The sequence below is a fragment of the Drosophila suzukii genome, chromosome 3, assembly GCF_043229965.1.
Source record: "Drosophila suzukii chromosome 3, CBGP_Dsuzu_IsoJpt1.0, whole genome shotgun sequence".
Classification (NCBI taxonomy): domain Eukaryota; kingdom Metazoa; phylum Arthropoda; class Insecta; order Diptera; family Drosophilidae; genus Drosophila; species Drosophila suzukii.
The window spans coordinates 5845856-5865237 of NC_092082.1; the positions used below are offsets into that span (position 1 = coordinate 5845856).

The 19382-nt window shown below is 39.6% G+C and overlaps 1 long non-coding RNA gene across 3 annotated transcripts in view; it reads right to left on the reverse strand.

The window, feature by feature from the left end:
* Positions 1-19382, reverse strand: part of LOC108012919 (uncharacterized) — a 50982-nt gene that overhangs the window by 4396 nt on the left and 27204 nt on the right. For all 3 annotated transcript variants that reach the window (XR_001767589.4, XR_011604423.1, XR_011604424.1), the window contains exon 3: positions 17285-17306. This is a non-coding gene — a long non-coding RNA (uncharacterized lncRNA). The remainder of the gene's footprint in view (positions 1-17284; positions 17307-19382) is intronic.

Genomic DNA, 19382 nt, shown 5'->3' on the forward strand with positions numbered 1-19382 from the left:
AAAATGCCTTGAATAAACTTAAGTTACAAAAAATTGTTTTGTTTAGATTTTAAGCTTTTAGAAATGTGTGATGTTCGATATACCTAAATTTATATTCAATTTTATATCCTTAAAGATAAATTTTGAAAATACTCAATATGAGAATATTTTTTTCTCAAATTGAATATTGAATACATTTCCTCAAATTTAAAATTTTGTGATCAGTTTAAGTTTTTTTTTCCTAAAATGAGTTCAAATTTTCTCAATATGAGTTTTTTCCCAAATTTTGTACTTAAATTTAGTACATCCTCAGATTGAGAAGAAATATACACAATTTGAGAACGTCATAGTTTCCTCTGTGGAGGATTAACTTGAAATTTCTAGGTAAGTTTAAAAGTATCACCTAAATTACGTCGAATAACTTAAAATATATACCGGAAAATGTATCTCGAAGCCTTCAAAATTTTCCTACAAAACGGCTTGGAATTTTAATATTGAATATTTTATATCAGTGTACTTGAAAATACATCTTCGGAATATGTCTATAATTTATGTAACAAATGTAAGTTGTTTATATCTAATGTTAGTTCTCTTATTAAAGAACATTTTTAAATTCTTCTTGAAATACACGTAACTATTATTTTCCCACTTAATATATTTCAAACGAATACCCTCCTCATAAACACTTCATAATTTCTGACTTAAGGACAAACTTTACAAAATTTTTTCTTTGTGCACCTAGAGAAATTCGAAACACAACAAACTATCGTCACACGAATGTCGTCGAAATGTAAGTTTTATACGTTGCTTGTGTCGTCGGTAACCGTTGTTAATCTTCGCTCATTGTTTTGGTTTAATTTATAAATTCCTGTCCATTTGGCAGATGGCAAACTTTTGTTTTTCTATTTGCCATCCGCTGGTGCTTTTGTGTACTTTGAATGCTTTCGTTTCGTTGTTTGGTTTCCCTCACTGATTCTGTTTCAGTTTCTATTTTCATTTCCATTTCCATTGCTATGGCTATTTTTGTACCAGGTTGAGCTCTGTTTTGGTTTGTTTTCATTTGGTTAGTGTGTGCCGAAACTGTTCAACTGTTCAAATGTTTCTGCTGATGAACTGACTCAGCATTTGTTTTTTATTTGTGGAATGTCGACTTAGATGCGACCACCGTCCACAGCAGTGGGCAGAATTAATTGTCGTTTGCTTTGCCATTTGCCATGTTTGCACAGATGCAGCAGTCCATGGACGATAATAATTTGCACGGTTTGAACTAAACCACAACCTAGCCCAGCATGACAATTATTATGACAATCAGTTAGAAGTGTTGCTTCTAAAAGGTATTAAAACTGACCTAAAAACTATCAGCGAAGTCTATCAGCATTTGCAGACAATTTTAAAGTGATAACTAAATGCTTTTAGAATTATAAGGTCAACTAAGTTTAAGTCTAAAAATAAAGTCATAAAATATTTAATCATTGAAAGAGATGGATACATTTTTGTATATAAATCAATAATTCCATTGAGGATAAAACTAATTTAAAAACAAACAAAAATATATAACTAATCCAGTATCTCTCCAATTCGGATGCTAGAAAATAAATCTTTTATCATATCTCTAAAATTCACCTTAAGAAGTAGCAAATTTATAGATATAATCTTGATTTTAGTTCACCATTTGTTGTTTATAATGCCCAGGAAATACTGATCCCCACAAAATAAAAAGCCTTTATTCATGTGAGATTAATGGGCGAAGCCCCGATTATAGATAACAGATTCTTTATGACTACGCCAACAATAAGGAAAGGAAAACATATTTGCCACCCGCATTCAATTCAGAGAAAACGCCCCGCTGAAATTGCTTATGATGTATAAATGAGAGAAACAGTTGCCTGATAAGAAAACGGACCCCCAAACGATTTATATATATTATGTACAAATGTTTATTTTGGCCCTGGCCCTTTGCTTTCCTTGCCTTTCCTATCCCCATTGCCTTATCTTTATCTATTCCACGCCCATAGCGCACGATTCACAGTATTTTCTTTTTTAGGGGGATTATTGCTTATTCGAAGCATTTATTTATCTTCGATTTCGCATCGCAACGTTGTGAAAAGTTCTGGTTATTGCCTCGCTTATGCTCGACTGCCCCCTGGTGGAATAAAGTGGCCAAATCCCAGTCCCGTGGGCTATTTTCGGTGGAAAATTTGAATTATGATCCAATTGAAATTCAATCGAAATTAAATGAATTGCCAATGTCGCCCCGGAATGCACAAACATATTGGAAAGTAATGACAAGCGGGCTCGTCATTATTGTTCATGGCACAAATTCGCTGCATAATCTGGGGAACTCGGAGAACTCGACTTTTACATGCACACGAACACATGGCCCAAAAAAGTATGCTACGGAAAATTGCAAAAATCAAAATTGCAACACAAACAGTCTGTTTTCCCCTTTTTTTGGTGGAGGGGGTTGCTGTGTATCTGTGTGTGTGTGTGACACAAATTGAGTAGGACACGAAAAACTGCCAAACATTTCAATAAAGTTGCGCAGCGGCATAAGATTGCCAAGCGCAGATTGTTTAGAAATTTAGTTTTATGAGCACCACGATGCACTCACTCACTCACTCACACAGGCGCTGCTCCAAGGACATGGGGACATGAGGACACGGACACGGATACGGATACGGACAGGGAGTGACAGGAACATCTGTCCCACGGAATGCGCCACCAGCTGTGACCAACCAGGCGCTATTTGTCAAGAGTTCCCCATACAAATCGGGGCGATTGTTCGCCTGGCTGCTAGTTTGCTAGTTGGCCACTGCCGGATTGTCGGATTGTTGGATTGCCGGATTGTTGGATTGCCGGTTTGCCGGATTGCTACTGGCCAGCTTTGCCCACACACAAAGCCAAAAGCCTCGGCCATTTCAGAGCATGTGCAGCGGACAGCGGCTCCTTTTGTCCGGCAACTTGTTGTTGACAGCTTTTGTTTTGCCGCTTCAACATCAGAAACATCTGCATTTGCAAGTGGAATGGCGAAAGTCATGGCACATATTTCGAAATGAGCATCTCCCCATGTCAACGTTTAGGCAAAGCCAATGGAATTAATACGATTACGAGTGGGTGCAGAGCAGGGACATTTAAATATTTATTATGGTATTAGGAGTGAGACAACTCTTTTTTAGGACTTAATTCTAATTGGCCTACGTGTCGTATGAGTAATTTCTAGGACACTAAGTTTACACAACGTTCAACGTTCAAATCGCAAAAGAAAATTTACTTTGGTTTATATGCATTTGAAACACACCTAAATTTACAATATTTAAGGTTGAGATTGAGATTATATTTTTATGAGTACTTTAATAAAAACAACTGAATTCTTCATCAATAAATATTTTAAGGGTATCTCCTTTAATACATTTAAGCTAAAAATATATAAGTAAACGTTTTTTTTTTTAAATATATATTTTTATCAGTTCTTAAAGACAAAATTTAATACGTAAACTCCAAAAATAGGGCCTAATTCGAGACTTATAAGTATTTTAAATTTAAATTATCTTTCCTTGTTAGTTTCTTTACTTAATTATACTTTCAGAAAACATGCTCTTGTAAATAACCTACTGTGAATATTTAAAAACCTTCTTAGCTTCAATTTCCGGGACCCCCGCAGCTGTGTAAACAAGTGCTCCATTTACAGGTTGACTCCCCAGAACAGAAGACCACAAAACGATAACTCACTGGAATGGCAGAAAATTAGACTTGCTTATGAGGCAGCTTAAAATAAACGAGCTCCCGATTTGTGCTAGCCATTTGCTTGATTAAGCCGGTGAGTTGGCTACATAGCTTGGTAACCTCTGGCTAGAACCTGGAACATCCCACCGCCTGATCCCGGCCACTTTCCACTGCCATTTTGCCTTGGCATGATTTATGACCCAGTCAGTCAGCCAGGGAGTGAGGATTCCTAGAGCAAAATACCAAAGACGGGGGCCAATGGCGTGCACAGCTAATTTGCCTAAACGGACAGGGCTAACCTTTTGGCCCCGGGGTCATGATGCCCCGCAAAATCCCACTCGCAAGCTTCGGCAAGCAATCCCTACGCTATTCTGCGTTTTTCTGGTTTTTTGGCAGCAACGGCAGCCGAGTGGCAAAGTGAAAGCCACTCACGTTTAACCAATTTTGACACGCGCCGCTTTCACTCGCACACAAACACATTTGCAGCAGCATAAACAAACAGCAGCAGCCCGCTGAAATTGCTCAAATGTGCGCATCAAACAACTCGCACACAAACACACACACACACACACACAAACACATATTTAGGGGGCGTTGGCGAGGGGGGCGTGGCAAACAGACAAAAAGGGCAACTCTTTGAAGGGAGCTCCATTTGTTATGATGCCACTGTTGCTGGCGCGGCTTTTATTGTTGTTGCCGGGTTTTTTGCTCGAAATTCGCGCAATAAAATTGTAGAACAAAGTGGCAACACTCAAAAATCTATTGTTTTGCCACATTTTTCGGGGCACTCGACTTTGGAATACTCTTTTGCGGAAAGCTAGTTGTATGAAACTTCATTAATTTAAATAAGTCTTAGAAATGGTGCAGAAGTTAAGTTAATTTAAACGAAATTGTTACCGACTCTTCGATGGCATTATGCAGTCGTAATAAATACATGGTCTTTTTTAAGTACAATACTTTCAGATTAATTATATTGTATATTATACTATCTAGTAAAATTAAAAAAAAAATGAGTGTTTAATTTATTATCATATCTTTTATGAACATTTCTTCCAACTTTCCTCAAGCTTTAAATATGAGAATATAACGCTTTTTGGCATACCTGGCGTATACGTAATATTATGTTTTTAGTTGAGAATCGCGCGTAGAATATATAATCAATCATTTTTATGATAAATATAGTTACAATTGTTTATTTAACTTAAAATGTTTTATATTTTAACTTGGGCAAAGCACATTAAAATGGGATGAGTAGAAAATTGACAAAACTAACCATTTTTATCAATCCCAGAAATTACGTATACGTATTTTCAAAAGTACCGAAAAGGGTATTTAAATATTCTTTGTACATTTGCCAGTTTTATTTGAGTCCATGAATTTATCAACATAAGTGTATGCGTAATTACATTTTGCAAACATGTTGAGCTTACCCAGCAAAAATAAAAAGGGTGTACGCTGGGGAGTGAAGGCGAAAAAAGAATATTCCCAGCGTCATCATCATGCTGGGTTTTTGTGCACGATGAGTCAAAGGAGCAAGTCGGGAAAAATACAAAAAAAAAAAGAAGGGAAAACGTCGTCCTCATCTCCTTGTTGTTTGTTATTGTTGTTATTGTGGGCTTCTTTTCCTTTGTGCCAACTGGTTTTTAAAGGAGTGAGACCGCTGAGCGGGGCGATGGAAACCACTTCGTTAAACTCATGAAAATCACTTAACGGCAGCATGCACGTAAAAAGCGGGAAAATCGGGGACTAGAGAGACGTCTTGGCGCCCATTTTCCCTTTGACTGACGCTGATGCGAAAGCCAAAAAGGTGCTCCAACCGCCGACAGCTGGCAGAGCTTAAACGGAAAATTGATTTAGCGCGTACAAGCGGAAGCAGCTGTGCCCCGGATGAATCAGTTGGGCTATGCTGGTTGGAGGACCGCTGGCAGATTTACAGGAACCCATAAAAAAAATTTGGAAAAGGAAAAGGAGGGGGGGAAACCTGGCCAAGACTGAGAGAAAAAATGGCTAACAAAATGGCCAAACCATTCTAGTTTTTAAGATTCAACAGGAGCCTGCTATTAAACCCATAAATAAGTGATACAAGAAAATCATATGATGTAGTTAGAAGACTTCTCTATATATAAAACTCTAGCTAAATTTTGAGGAATTACCACAGATCCGTAAGAGAACTGATGTTGCCCTAAGTCACCCCAAAATTTTTCAAATGCCTGAACCAGACCTTTAATAGCTGTGCAAATAAAAACTTTCCTTTATGCAATCAGCTTAGATAAGAACTAGGATTTAATAAAGCTTTATTTGTTTCCTAAGTTAATCTTATTTTGATTGCGAATTTTTTCTCTGCAGGTTTTTTATTCGGAAAAACAAAGGTCGGGAAAGGTGAGGCCCCTTGTAGAACAAGCCAGGGCAATGAAATGAGATTAATGCAAAACCGCCTTCACAGGCGATGCAAAAAAGAGCAGGGCGAAGGAAAAAGCGGAGGTACACGGCAAATACGACTCCAATGCAATCCGCTGCATGCTTTTTTGAGGGGGATGGAAAATGAGCAAAGGGGGTGGAAAATCAGGGGAGGGGATTCCGAAAGAGGAGTTGCAGTAGCACAAGCTGGGCGGCGACGACACTCAGCCAAACAAACAGAGAGGGGCGACTCACTGGCATGGAAAATGCAATTTATTATGCAAAATGAAAAACAGACGGCGGGGAAAAAGGGGCGATAGGAGGGAGTTATAGCGACAGAGATCATGGAGACATTGCTATAGACAGACGGACAGACAGACGAACACACTCGAGCAGGGCAAACAAAAGCGCGCTATTATAGAGCCAACAATAACAGCAACTGGCGGATATAAACATAATTCAATTTTTATTTAATTTTGCACAACAAATACAATAAATTCAGCACGACTGCATTGGCGAAATGGGGGGGGGGGGGGGGTACGGGTGAAAATCTCTGGGAAAACCCCCACCCTCTTTTATGCATTGGACTGGGGCCAAACGCATTTCATTGCATACTTTCAGGCGTCAAGGCGACTCGAGCCAATCGGGAAAATCGCCAGCTACTGTTGGCTGTGGGGCAAAAACTGTGGATGGTGTTTGAGCTGCCCGACAATTTCCCACGGTGGCCACAAACTGTTGACTCATTTGTGGGACGACGGATGTGGGAGTGACCAAAAGTGATGTGGGCGAAGTGCAAAGAGCACTGCTATTCCCCAAGCACTTTGAGCTCTTTTTGGCCACCGAAAGGAAAACACTCATACGCAGTGTGGTTTTTGGAAGGGCAGCTCTGGGAGTTCAAGTTGGATGGACGTGACCCAAGCTGAACCTTTTCCCCTCTCCTTTTTTTTTGGCAATTTTGTGGTGTTACACATGATATCTTGGCCACTAGTCGGTTGACGATTGACAGTGGATTGAAAGCGAAATGCAGTGGCAGGCAAAGTTGATCTTTGGCCTTTGCCGACTTCAATTGGTTCAGTGTCAAGGAGATTGAGTGCATGTCACTGTGAACTTTCAAGCAATTACACGAAGATTATGACAAGAAACATTTGAGACACTTTTCGGTAATACCACAAACTCGTTTAACATTTAAAGAAATAAAATCCTTTAAAGCCTATAAGCTTCATAAAACACAATCCATTTTGTCTCGAAATTCGATGGCCTTAGCCAATAAAATGGTTTTACAGCACTCAGTCATCAAAAGCCATCAACTCATTAGATTAATACATTTCAACAAAATGGGCTGGCCGTAAAAAGGGCGGTCTAAAAGGCCGAAAAGCCTTCGCTAATTGCCAAAACCCAAATCAAGAGCCGGAGCAAGCCCCTTGGGGTCGGCAAAATGGCATAAAATATTTACACGTCAAGTGCCACGAGGTCTCAGGCGAAATGTTCGAAATACATGCGATGGCAACCCGAAAATGGTGGCTAAAATTGTTTATTTTTAGCACGTTTATAGGGCCATCAGAAAAGGTTAAGTCAGCCAGAGTCCGTGAATATGATGGAGAATTCTCCGTAGCCTTTGTTGGATTAGGTCACATTTTGCATAATTAATTTGGGGATCCCTTTAGCGCCAGCACTAGCGCCCAAAAAACAGAACAAGGAAACGAGCAAAAACCAAACCAATCCCCAAAAATTGAAGCCACAACGCACAGGAGGGAGGAGTTCAAAGGGTCTGTTGGGTATGGAAAGCTATTTATGCGTAAACACGCGCCTTTGACATAGAAATTTGTTAGCGGCGAATGTCAACAATGCGAATTCGGCCAAAGTTAAATATTTTCCATTGGACCACAGACACACACTCGCGACCTCACACACACACACACACAGCACACTCGACGTCTAAATAAATTGCTGTCATTTTGAAAATTTCCCCAAGGTGGCATGTTTAAAACGCTGCGTGACCATTCGGGGTGCCAACGGGTTAAGTTGGGTCACAGTAATGCCAATTTAACTTTTCGCCAGACGGCTGAAACGTAAGTGGGTCAATTTTTCATAGATCACTTTAAAGGTGTCCGAAAGTATGCTAAAAAAAAATGCCTTTTTCATTGCATACTTTTAGACACCTTCATAAGTCATTTTAAAACCCTACCGGTTTTTGTAGCAACACCCATATTTTATTATCCATGATTTTGCCATTTTTTAAAGGTATTAAAAATAAAGCTACACAATACATTTCTTCTAAAAGACATAAACCCATTTTAAAAAAAATCCTTTTTTAACGGACATCTATCTAAACCACAATTTGGTAATAAAATTTCCTAAAGTTTCTCTATTCTGATACTTTATTTGTACCTTAGTCATATTTAAGCTGTTTTTTCCATATTTTAAAATGAGTCGTCGGCATCACTGTTCGTTGCCCGGGTTCATGTGTGTTGACTTAAGCTTAAAATCAAACCATTTGTCAGGGGCAGCAGGCAGTAGAGGCAGCAAGTTCCAGACAAGACAGCGTTGCATGTTTTACACATTTACCCACACTATCGCACTCGGACACACACACCGTGACACCCAGGGGGATTGTCACCAGAGTGTGTGTGTGAGTGTGACGCATGGATGCAATTTGGTTGCATGGCCTCCCGGCTAGGCTGCTGCACTTTAACCGCAACATACGAGTGCAATATTTCAGGCATGATTTCTTATACGGCTTACGGTGGCCCGTAGGTCTTGTCAACCGCCCACCACCCAAAAATTCCTGCTTTTCTACGAAATCACCGAGAGAAATTAATGTGTTTCAAAGTAATATTTACAAAAATCCCAAAGTTCCTAAATCATTTTAAAGAAGTATTTGAATAATTATTATATTTATTGCATACTTTTAGACACGAGTTATAACTAAAATATACTATGCTTTGATCAAATGATGATAAGACTTCGATTTTATCAATCACCACCAAATTCATTAGAACCTTTAAATAAATACTTAAATATTTATAAGACTGTTAACGTAGTTTGCAAGCATTTCATTTCTTATTGCATACTTTTAGACACCTAAGAAAATTTTCTAAAATTTCTAGATTTCTCAAATTAAAAATCTAATAATTGATTTTAAACATATTCAAATTACTAAGAACGTAACAAGTGATCTAAAAGTCGATTTAGTTTTCATAGCTTTGATAGACAATAAAACGTAAATTAAAATATTTAAAGATTTTGGGGATAATAGCTATTGTGACCCGACCAAATTGATATTTTTCCCAAGTGTGCTCCACATTGACCCTCAAACGCTGCATCTGCAGCTGCAGCTGCATCTGAACTCAGATGGCTGGCAGAAAGGCTGAAAGGCAGAATGGCTGGGCTGACTGGCTGCCTGGCTGCATGGATGGCCGCCCTTCGTTGCCACGGCTCTGGGTCAAAGCGAAAGTGGCACATTTTGGGTGAAATTTTGTGGAGCTATCTAGGTTACTGTGACAGTGTCGTTGTCGAGCTGCCTCTGCCTCAGCCTCAGTATCTGTATCTGTTGTTGTTGTTGTTATTAGTTGTTTTTCCCCGTGCTGCAGAATGGCCTACACACACATATATACACCGCATACGGCACAGGCAGACCCAAATAAACATTTCAGGCCCTCGGACAACTCACGTGCTTCGAGTTCTGAACTTGTGCGCCATTTTTATTGCCGCACGCTGCCTGCACCATTCTTCTGCCCGTCTCTTTCTCACAGCCATATTCCCTCTCTCTCTATATATAGCTTTGTTTTCCCTTTTTGTTGATGTTTTTACTTTCACAAGAATCTTCTTTCCCAGCATCCACAACCATCACGCTCTTATCCTCACACCTTGCAGGACTTTGGTGCTTTTTGTTTATCTGAGCACTTAAACTCTTTGGCTGTGGGGCGAAAAACTTTAAGATAAACTTGCCAACTTCTTAAACCAATTAATTGCAATTTCATGCGTAATTAATTTGAGCTGCACAACGTGTTTGCAAAGTTTCTTACATTCAAGTGCTTTGCTCTGTGGCTTTCTGTGCTTTTCTGCGGACAAAGGCTGTGTTTTCTTGCAAATAGCCCGCGGGAAAAGCCGAGCTTATGGATCCAGATAAGCCAAATTGGGTTCACTGAAGCCTCTCAGAAAAGGCAACTCAAGAGCGGGGGACTTTTGCTAAGCAAAACGTTTTGCGATTTCGCCTTTTGACCCACTTTACTGCAACTTCAACCCATCCACCCACACAACCACTCACTCCCTTTCTCTATTTCACCCCGTAATTGCCAATTGCCAATCGAATTTCCTCTAATTTGCCATCAATTTGGTTGGCCTTATCGCTCGTTTCGGTATTTTCGGCACTCCTTTTATCGTTCGGCAACTCATTAAAAAGTGAGACCCGAAAATTAATCCATGTCCTTATGGCGACACCGAGTGTGCTGTCACCCCCACAAAAAGCCGAAGCGCTTCGCTTCGTTGACCGGAATGCGGTCCATAAATTGGGTCATTTGCCAATAGCAGTGGAAAGTCACTTGCACTTTCAATAGCAGGTCGACCCTGCAGAGTCACGTTCCACCGGCATCCAGTCGTGAACGGTTTGGGCCATAATTTCGCTTTAACCTTATAAATTGGTGGGCGGTCGGTCGGCAGGCAGCTCGATGCCATAATTTTGCAAACTTGCGTGCCACCGAAGAGACAGCCAAATGACACCAGCAGGCGGACGACGTCCGTACATCCGTACATCCGCAGCCAGTCGGAACACTGATGTCCTGGCCCCGCCCCCATCCTGCAACGCCTCCCCATCCTCTCCTGCTAGACCAACAACAAGTTAAACTGACAAAGTAGCAGCCAGGGCACTTCCTTTTGTTTAAGCTGCCTGACACTGGTCCTGAGCATGGAATAATGGCGGCATGCACATCCTAGACACACTGGGAAAAAAATACAACTAAAAATCGGTTGGAATCGAACCCTTCATTATGAAAAAGTATTAAAGTATTAGGTTAAAAAATTTTTAAGTACAGGTTACATTTTTTTTACTAGTTAGATCAAATTGTCAATGTAACGTTAAGGTTAGTTTGTTATCTGTCGTATAACTTTAAGTTATACGAAAGTGTTCGAAAGTAGAAGAGTTCCAATTATATGAAAACTAACCTAATGACAAAAGTTAACATCACATTGAGAAATCGGCCGTAAGTTCATACATTTAAAATAACCCACATTTGAAACAATTTTATAGAGGAATAACTTATGTTTTATTTGAATTTTGTGTCCTATTGAATAACTTTCTTGAGAAGACAATGCATTTCCTAATATCTTAAATAGCTCCAAATTGCACACTAATTTATGCACTACTCATTTCTCCCCGTGCACCTATCTTTCTTGCTCTGTGCAACACCCACAATTGCCTGGTGGTGCGGCAGCCTGCTCGTTATAAATTGACCGCATTATTTTGCTCAATTTAACTTAAGTCGGATGGCATAAGAGGCGGAGGCAGTGGCAAAGGCAGCGGCATCGGCAAAGACACAGTGACCATGTTCTGGGATGAGATCGGGCAAAGTTTTCAACTTAATATCTCATAAGTGCTGAGTGTGCATATCGGCCAATGGCTGCGCCGCCATTTCCTTTACTTTCCATATTCCTTTCTGCACTTTCCCCGCTTTCCTTGCCCTCCTCTGGCTGTAAAATTTTGCACAGGGTCAACTCTCACTGCCATTGGGCGTTCACTTTCGTTTGGCATAATTTTTTTATTAGGTCACACCAGGGCGACTACTGCACCAACAGAGCGGAATGCATTTTAACCCCCTTATATACCATATACCCTATACCATCCCTTAGAGGCTGCCCACTGTTTTTGGGGGTGGGCGAAAGTTTTTTACTTTAATAGCCCAAAGTATTTAATTGCATTCTTCATGGCACCAGCGAGAGGGGCATTGCCCGGATGCGAGTTTATTAAATAAATGTCTATAAAGATGACGGCCATATACTGTGGAGTGAAGGGCCCCCAGAAATCGCATAATTACATTTCGAGAACACTTAATACAAAACTGCAGGGCCAAAACTCATTAGGGAAAATGTGCGCCAGGTAAAAAAAAAATGTTTAAAAAAAATGGAATATTTAGAGCACTTCAGCCCGGCCATTAATTTGGGAGCCGCCAGGTCAGCGAGATCTGTCAGCCGAGGAGCACGGGCCTAAGCTCGACCTAACTAAACATTAAACGAATTTAAGAGGTCAGTCAAGTGCTGCCAGCCAGAAGGGGAAGAGGGGGAAAAGCACAGGTCGGAATGGGCGGAAAATAACAAGAGGGTTGGCGAAATGGGTGGAAAATCAATGCGAGAAAGGCACGTAGTCCAAGCTTTTCCTAGTCGTTTTGTTTACATGCACATAAAGAAAAAAAACAGGAACTAGTCAAGGGTTTTTTAATGGCATTTGCAGGGTCCTTAAACATTAAACTAATTAAACACTTCATAGTTTAGGTGCTTGAAAATTGGCTTGGCCCTTTTTAATATTCTTCGAGTATTTAGTTTTTGCATAAAACTTTGATACTCATTCACTTGATGTTTAATGACCTACATCAGTTATTATAAGTCGTAGAATGCCATAAGTCATTTGTAACTATTATACAAACACTGGGAGATACCTTTTTAAACGTCAATCATAGCAACATTTTTTTTGGTTTCCTAAGAGCGTGTTATATTTTATATTTCCGTTTAAATTTTAATATTAAAATGCAATATTAAAGTGACAAATATAAAATCCGTTTTTGTATGACTTTATTTCATTCGAATTTAAGGACTATTCAGTTCAAAATTTTCCAGGACTTGAAAATGCGCTTATAAATGACCATAAAAGAAAAAAGTTTGGTTTCAACCGAACTTCAAAAAATTAAAAAAAATATTTTCAAAATGATTTTCTGTATCAATTCTGAAATAAATCATTTTACTTTTTCGTTAAACCTATTTAACTTAATTTATTTCCAATTAAGGCTACATTTTTCCCTGTGTAGCCAATCCTTAAGCTCGTTTGGAGTCTGTGGCCACAGGCCAGTCTAAAGTGGGCGACGAAGCGTCACGTGGCAGTTTCTCGGAGCAACTAACTTGCCAGTGGGCAAATGAAGTTCGGTGCAACTAATGCCGAAGATTACTGTGGCCCAGTGTCGAATTACAGAACGCCTTTCACCCCATAATGGGGGTCCATCCAGGACCAAAAGGGTAGTTCAACCCCCCTCACTTATTTTTTCTAGGAGCAACAAGCAGACAATGCAAATAGCGTTGGACCTTAAACCGGGTCGCGTTTTTGGGTAGAGAGAGTTGGTAAGAGTTCATTCCTGCAGCCTGGTAGCCTCGTAGTTTGTTAGCCATTTTTCATATTCATCCTTTCTGCCAGGCTCTGCCTCTTTGTTGGCCACTAGATAATGAAAAGGCGAGGCAAAGGAACACACAGCCGAAAGTTTTTAATATAATTTGGAATTAGCTAGAGTGGCAGATGGTCGTGTTTTTGGGGCGGGACACAAGAAGAGCTCTTTTTAGTTAGTAGTATTCAGCCAGTCAGTCCTGCGGGCCTGTGGCAGTTCCTTTGTTGCGTATACGCAACGTGGAACAAGTTTTTGCCAGAGAGACTCGCAGCGTTGGCCAAAGTTTGTCCCACATTTCAGAGAAGAATGGCTTAGGAAGGAACAGTTTGTCATGTGAAATTAAAAGTGCAGTGCAGAAGGAACCATGAACCATGGGCACATAAATAACTTGGCACTGGCACTGGCCCATCCATCCCGAAGGATATATTGTTGGAAATACCATGGATCATGGGACACCACAATCTGTTCTTCATGCAAATCAAGCCCCAAGTTTTGCTTGGACTTGCAATTCGATTGCTTTCCGCCCCGATATCCTTCTCATCCTGACCAAAAACCTTATCTAGGGCCTTCATCGCTGGGCAAAAACTTTGCCGACTTATCTGTTAGGCCGCATAACTTTGCATAAATATGAAGAGCTATTCAGGAAAACTACGGCAAAGCTCAAACAACTGCTGGCAGCATGAAAACATTAAAAACTGCCCTAAGACCCCATGGACCCTCTTCGAAGTCGGTGAAAAACTGCTCCGATGTCAACGTCAAAAACAAGAACAACAAGGATACAGCGGTAAAACTATTGTACGCACTTATATATGCATGGGTTCGCGGGACCGGGAAATTCCATTTTATTTATTATATTAATGACGGCAACAAAAAGTTACGAAGAGGAGGCTCAAAAAAGTGGCAAAATAGACTACACGGATACCCATTGTGTAAATGTAAATACATTATTATATTAAAGTAAGAAACCAAAATCCATTTCATATTTACATATCTATCAATCCATCAAATGCAAATCATAAACTTCTGCATTTTATGTTGGACCAACTCTGGTTAGTTTAGCATTTCTTTGCTCTGAACCACATGGCAAAACAACAAGAAACCGAAATCAGAATACCAGATTTGATGTGTTCAATTCAATTCCCCGAGTCTCGTACGAGACAAACGCAAATTGAATATACACTTTGGTCCCCCTACAATTGCCGAGGAGCAGCATAAAACTATGCAGCGCCACTGACAGCGGCAACTTTCCCGATGACGGCAAAACTTTAACAGATTTGCATAAATTATACCCAAGCAAACAAAACGTAGCAAAACAAGATGGAGGAGCAGGAGCCACAGGCGGACCAACATCCACAATGGCACTCTGAAAAAAACTTGGCTTCTTTTTTTTGCAGCTAAAAACTAAACCCTCATAATCTGATCCTAAAAACGACACAACTAAATCAATTAACACTTTTTTTGGGTTAGCTAAGAGCCAGTTTGGAAGTGTCAACAAATTAACAATGTGTTTTTTCTTTAAGTTTTTGTAAAATGCTACGTATAATCACTTTTTTGAAGTAAACTAAAGTTCCTATAAATTCTCGGATTTTATTTGTTGAAGAATAAATTGGAAAAAACACTAAATTGACATATTTATGGAACGATGGATAATTTCTCAAAATTATGTGTTAACTAGGGGTTAAGAGTTCTAGTTAAAGCTTTTGTTATTGTGGTAATAGACTCTGTAAGGAACTGCAGTTCGTAAAATTAAACATCCCATTAAGAAAACAAACTTGTCTTTCCGAACCATTTACCTTCATGTTAGATTTATATGACGGATAACTAAAACCTTAACCTGACATTGAGAAATCAGCCTCAACTAATTTGAGTTTGGTATGGAAAAATTCGAATTCAATTTGATTCTAATTTTTTTTTCAGTGCACAGACACCGCAGCAGGAACTAAGGAGCTCAAGGAGGACTCTCCTCAGTTCCGGCTATAGCATCGGCATCATCGGCTTCGACTACGGCATTGCCCCCATAGTCATTCATTTAACTGTCAATGCCGTTGTTATGCTGTGGTTGTGGCCATGGTTTTGCTTGTGGCTGGGATTGCGGATGAGCACCAGGACGAGGATGAGCACCAGGATGGCGGCGGCTGCTCGGCGGGAATTTATGAATTCATAGCGATCTTATGTGTAAGCACTACGTATAAATTTAATATATTTTTATGATTTTTTATGGCCATGCGTCGACGTCGACTGGAAATTTAATTTATGCGCCACTGTGCGTTTTTATTTTGATTTTTTTGCTGATGCGATTTTCAGGGAGCTACAACGACGACGACGACGACAACTTATCGATAAAGTTCGACACAAACAATATTGTTCCGCCCCCATGTAAGTTGTTCTTGTTTTTGTTGTTGTGCTGCTGAAAAGTGTTTTGTTTTTCCACACACATGACCCCGGTTCAAACATCCAAACATCCAAGCACACACATCGACTAGAGCCTGTGATATACTTCATTTTATCTGGCAGACGCGAGTCGAGATTCGAGTGGCAGGGAACCATCGAATCCATCGCCGTCAATATGTTTGTCGTTTAGTCCGCCAGTCCGCCGACTGCGGTTGACATGAGAGCTTTTTGGCCCGCTACTGTGTCGTGTACCGCCTGTCTAGAGTCGACCTCCCTCATAGCCCTCAGCTCCCCGATTGAGGGTTATTTAGTTCATTGGCCGCCAAGCTGACACTCCCCCGAGGGCCTGGAATTTAGCACTGCGAGAAAAAACCACTCAATTGTCAACGAATTCCACTATGCGATTAACAAGACATTTTCATTTTTAATAATATTTTTAAAGGTTTCAAGTATAGTCGACATTTATTATACCTTCTTATAAATGTCCCCTCTATCTTTTTTATTTGCCTTAACTTAAGTTCTGATTCAAATGAAATTAATTTAAATCCCTGATATACAAAATTTCGTTGAATGAAATATTTCGCAGTCTGCTTTTAGGCACCTTTTGATTTTTTTAAAAGGTTTGGTACTTTAAAAGTTTTTTAATGTTATGTTTTTAGGGTTTTTAATAATGTTTAAACATTGTTTAACATTGCTTTTAAAATAGTGCAAGAAACAAAATACCTTGCATTGTTTAAATAAATTTCTTATAGGCTGCTTTTAGGCACCGCATTCATTGTTTTTAAAACATTTATTATTTGAAGAGCTTTCTACTGAATTTGTTCTTTTTGGGGCTTTCAATGATCTCCCAAATCCACAACAAAACAAATAAATACCCGACTTGTTTGATTATTTAAATATTTAATTGGCTAATTGGTCGCACTAAGTTTATTCCCATTTAATCTCTAGAGATTTAAGCACAAAAAGCAAAATATATGTTATTCATATAAACACTTCATATTGATCAAACTGATAAGAATACACATATTTTTTTTGGTAAGGACCCAAATAGCATAACTAAATTGATAAGCTAAATCAAACTGATATATTGCCCCTGGCTTTCCTCTCTGTGTGAAATCCTGAGCGCCGTCACATGTCGTAGGTCGTACAACAAACTGTTTGTTGATGTTGTTGACGCTCGGTTATGGATTTATGGATTTATGACACTTTGGTCATTGCGGTTGTCAGTTTTCGTTAAAAGTTTTACTTTGCCACTGGCTTACGTGTGGTTTGGTTGGGTTGGCAGGGCATCAGGTCAGACGGTCATCAGATGGTCTCCTCCTGGACTAATCATGCCCGAAACCTGGTGGAGATTACGCTACGCTTGTCAATTTCGACACGCCCCGGTTGTAAATACTAAGGGTTTCCTGTATTTTCTGTTCTTTTTTTTTTACCTTTATCCGCCTGCTCGGTGAACTGCAAATAGAGACAAGAGCAAAAACAAGTTCATATAATTAATGATCAGGACGTGACATCAACGCACAAAGCACAAGCACACATCTGCTGGGCCATATCATTTATCATAGGAGTATATATAGTATATGTGACGGGAATATCAAGCCGAGTTGATTTCCGCCGAAAAGCGGAAACGCTACTCTTCAGTTCGCATTAATAATGCAACAGCTGAAGTCCACATGCCAATATTACCTAAAACCAATTATTCTGCCAGTATGAAACTATTAAATTACGCAATCAGCGGACAGCGAGGCATCGAAGCGGAAAATGCAATTATATCAAAAATACATTTATGCACATCCTGTAAATGGGGGATTTGATTTCATAAATTTCACGCTACGATTTGCTCTTATTGCTCTCATTAATGCACTATCCACAGGGGCATGAAAGCGGTCGTCAGAAAAGGAGAAATGAAAATAAAAAGAAGAAATCTGCGCAAATTCAATGAACTCGAAATGGAAACGAATGCAGCAGGCCGGTCAGCCAAAGGACTTTGCGCCAGGACCACAGCAGACTGTATCTGTATCTGTATTTGCACTCTATATATGTTACTATATCTGTATTCTGCATCTGTATCTGCAACTGTATCATTCTGCCTGTGACGTTATGGTTATTCAGCCATGGCCAGCGGCTGTCGTTGACGGCCAGTCATACTCGTAATTCACATTTCCCGGCATGAGCACTCGCCATTCACCATTCACCATCCACATGTTTACAACGAAAATATTTACATTGCTGGCATAAAAACTGCATAAATGTGATTATATTTTCATTGGCCTTTATGCCCGCTACCGCAGCCTCGCTAGCCGAGTAATTCGATTGCAATTTCAATTAGCGTAAAATTCAGATCAGTATTACCAACACGTGCATGTAACCAGACTTCGCATAAAAGTAGGCAACAACATTGATATAGATCCAATACTGCATCCAAACTTTATCCAATTTCCAAATTCAAAGAGCATTCAATTAATGCCAATAGCAGCTATCGATCAACTTGCAGGAAATTGTTTGTCATCTGGCAGAATCGGGTGTCAAGAGTTCTTGACTGAGTGAAGCTCTTGGCTAATAACCAATAATTAAGCACTTCCGCAGGGAAATTGGATTTTAATTGAAATGCGGAGCAGTGTGAATTTGACACGCCCCCCACTCCTAAGCTCCTTATTTTTCCCCCGAAACTTGGATGCCGACACAATGGAGTCTCTCTAATTGCCGTTTAATTGACTGGCGGAAACTTTTCCGAGACATTTGTTTATAAACCGCACACAGGAAGAAAGTAAGGAAGAATGGCAGCAGACAAAGGCACAATACAAGCACTTATAAGATCATTACAAATTGATGCTATCACCCTGGTATATATACTCTATATATATATATACATTTTCTGGATGAGAAATAGGAGCAGGGCAGCTTAGCAACGCTTACAGCACTCGCTCCATTTTGCCCTGCTGTCGTCGGAATGCCATCTCCTACGCTCCAGTGCAAATCCGCTATAGTAAATGTTATCTCTGCAAACATTTGACAATCAAAAATGTTCGGGCCATTGTTTAAAGAAAAAATCGAGCAGCAGCAAAGGCAGCATCAGAGACGCACAAACAATAGTCACACAGTGGTCGCCCCGAGATATATCAAGGCAGATAAAATTCCATTGAGCTGAGAAATCTTCTAACCATCTCTCACAACAGTTCAATTCTTTGCACAGAGAAAAACTGAATCCGAAAGTGGTTATAGAGTCTAGAAAGAGGTATTCCCCCTTGGGGCAGTTTTCTTCTTCAAATGTTAAATTGAAAGTGAAAAAGAATATTTGTTGACTGCTTTATCCTAATGCTAGTTAATTCCAATTGTACAAGATAAACCCATTAAAATAGTTACTGCATGAGAGAAATAGAAAATACCACAGAATTGTAAAGTTCTAAATTGATATTTTTATGAGTTTGTTTTGATGATTGTCTGGAAGACAAAGACCATTTAAAGCTTTTTAAATATCGTATTTCAGAGTGGTTCCTCTTAGATAGCTTCCCAATTGTTATAAAGGTAATT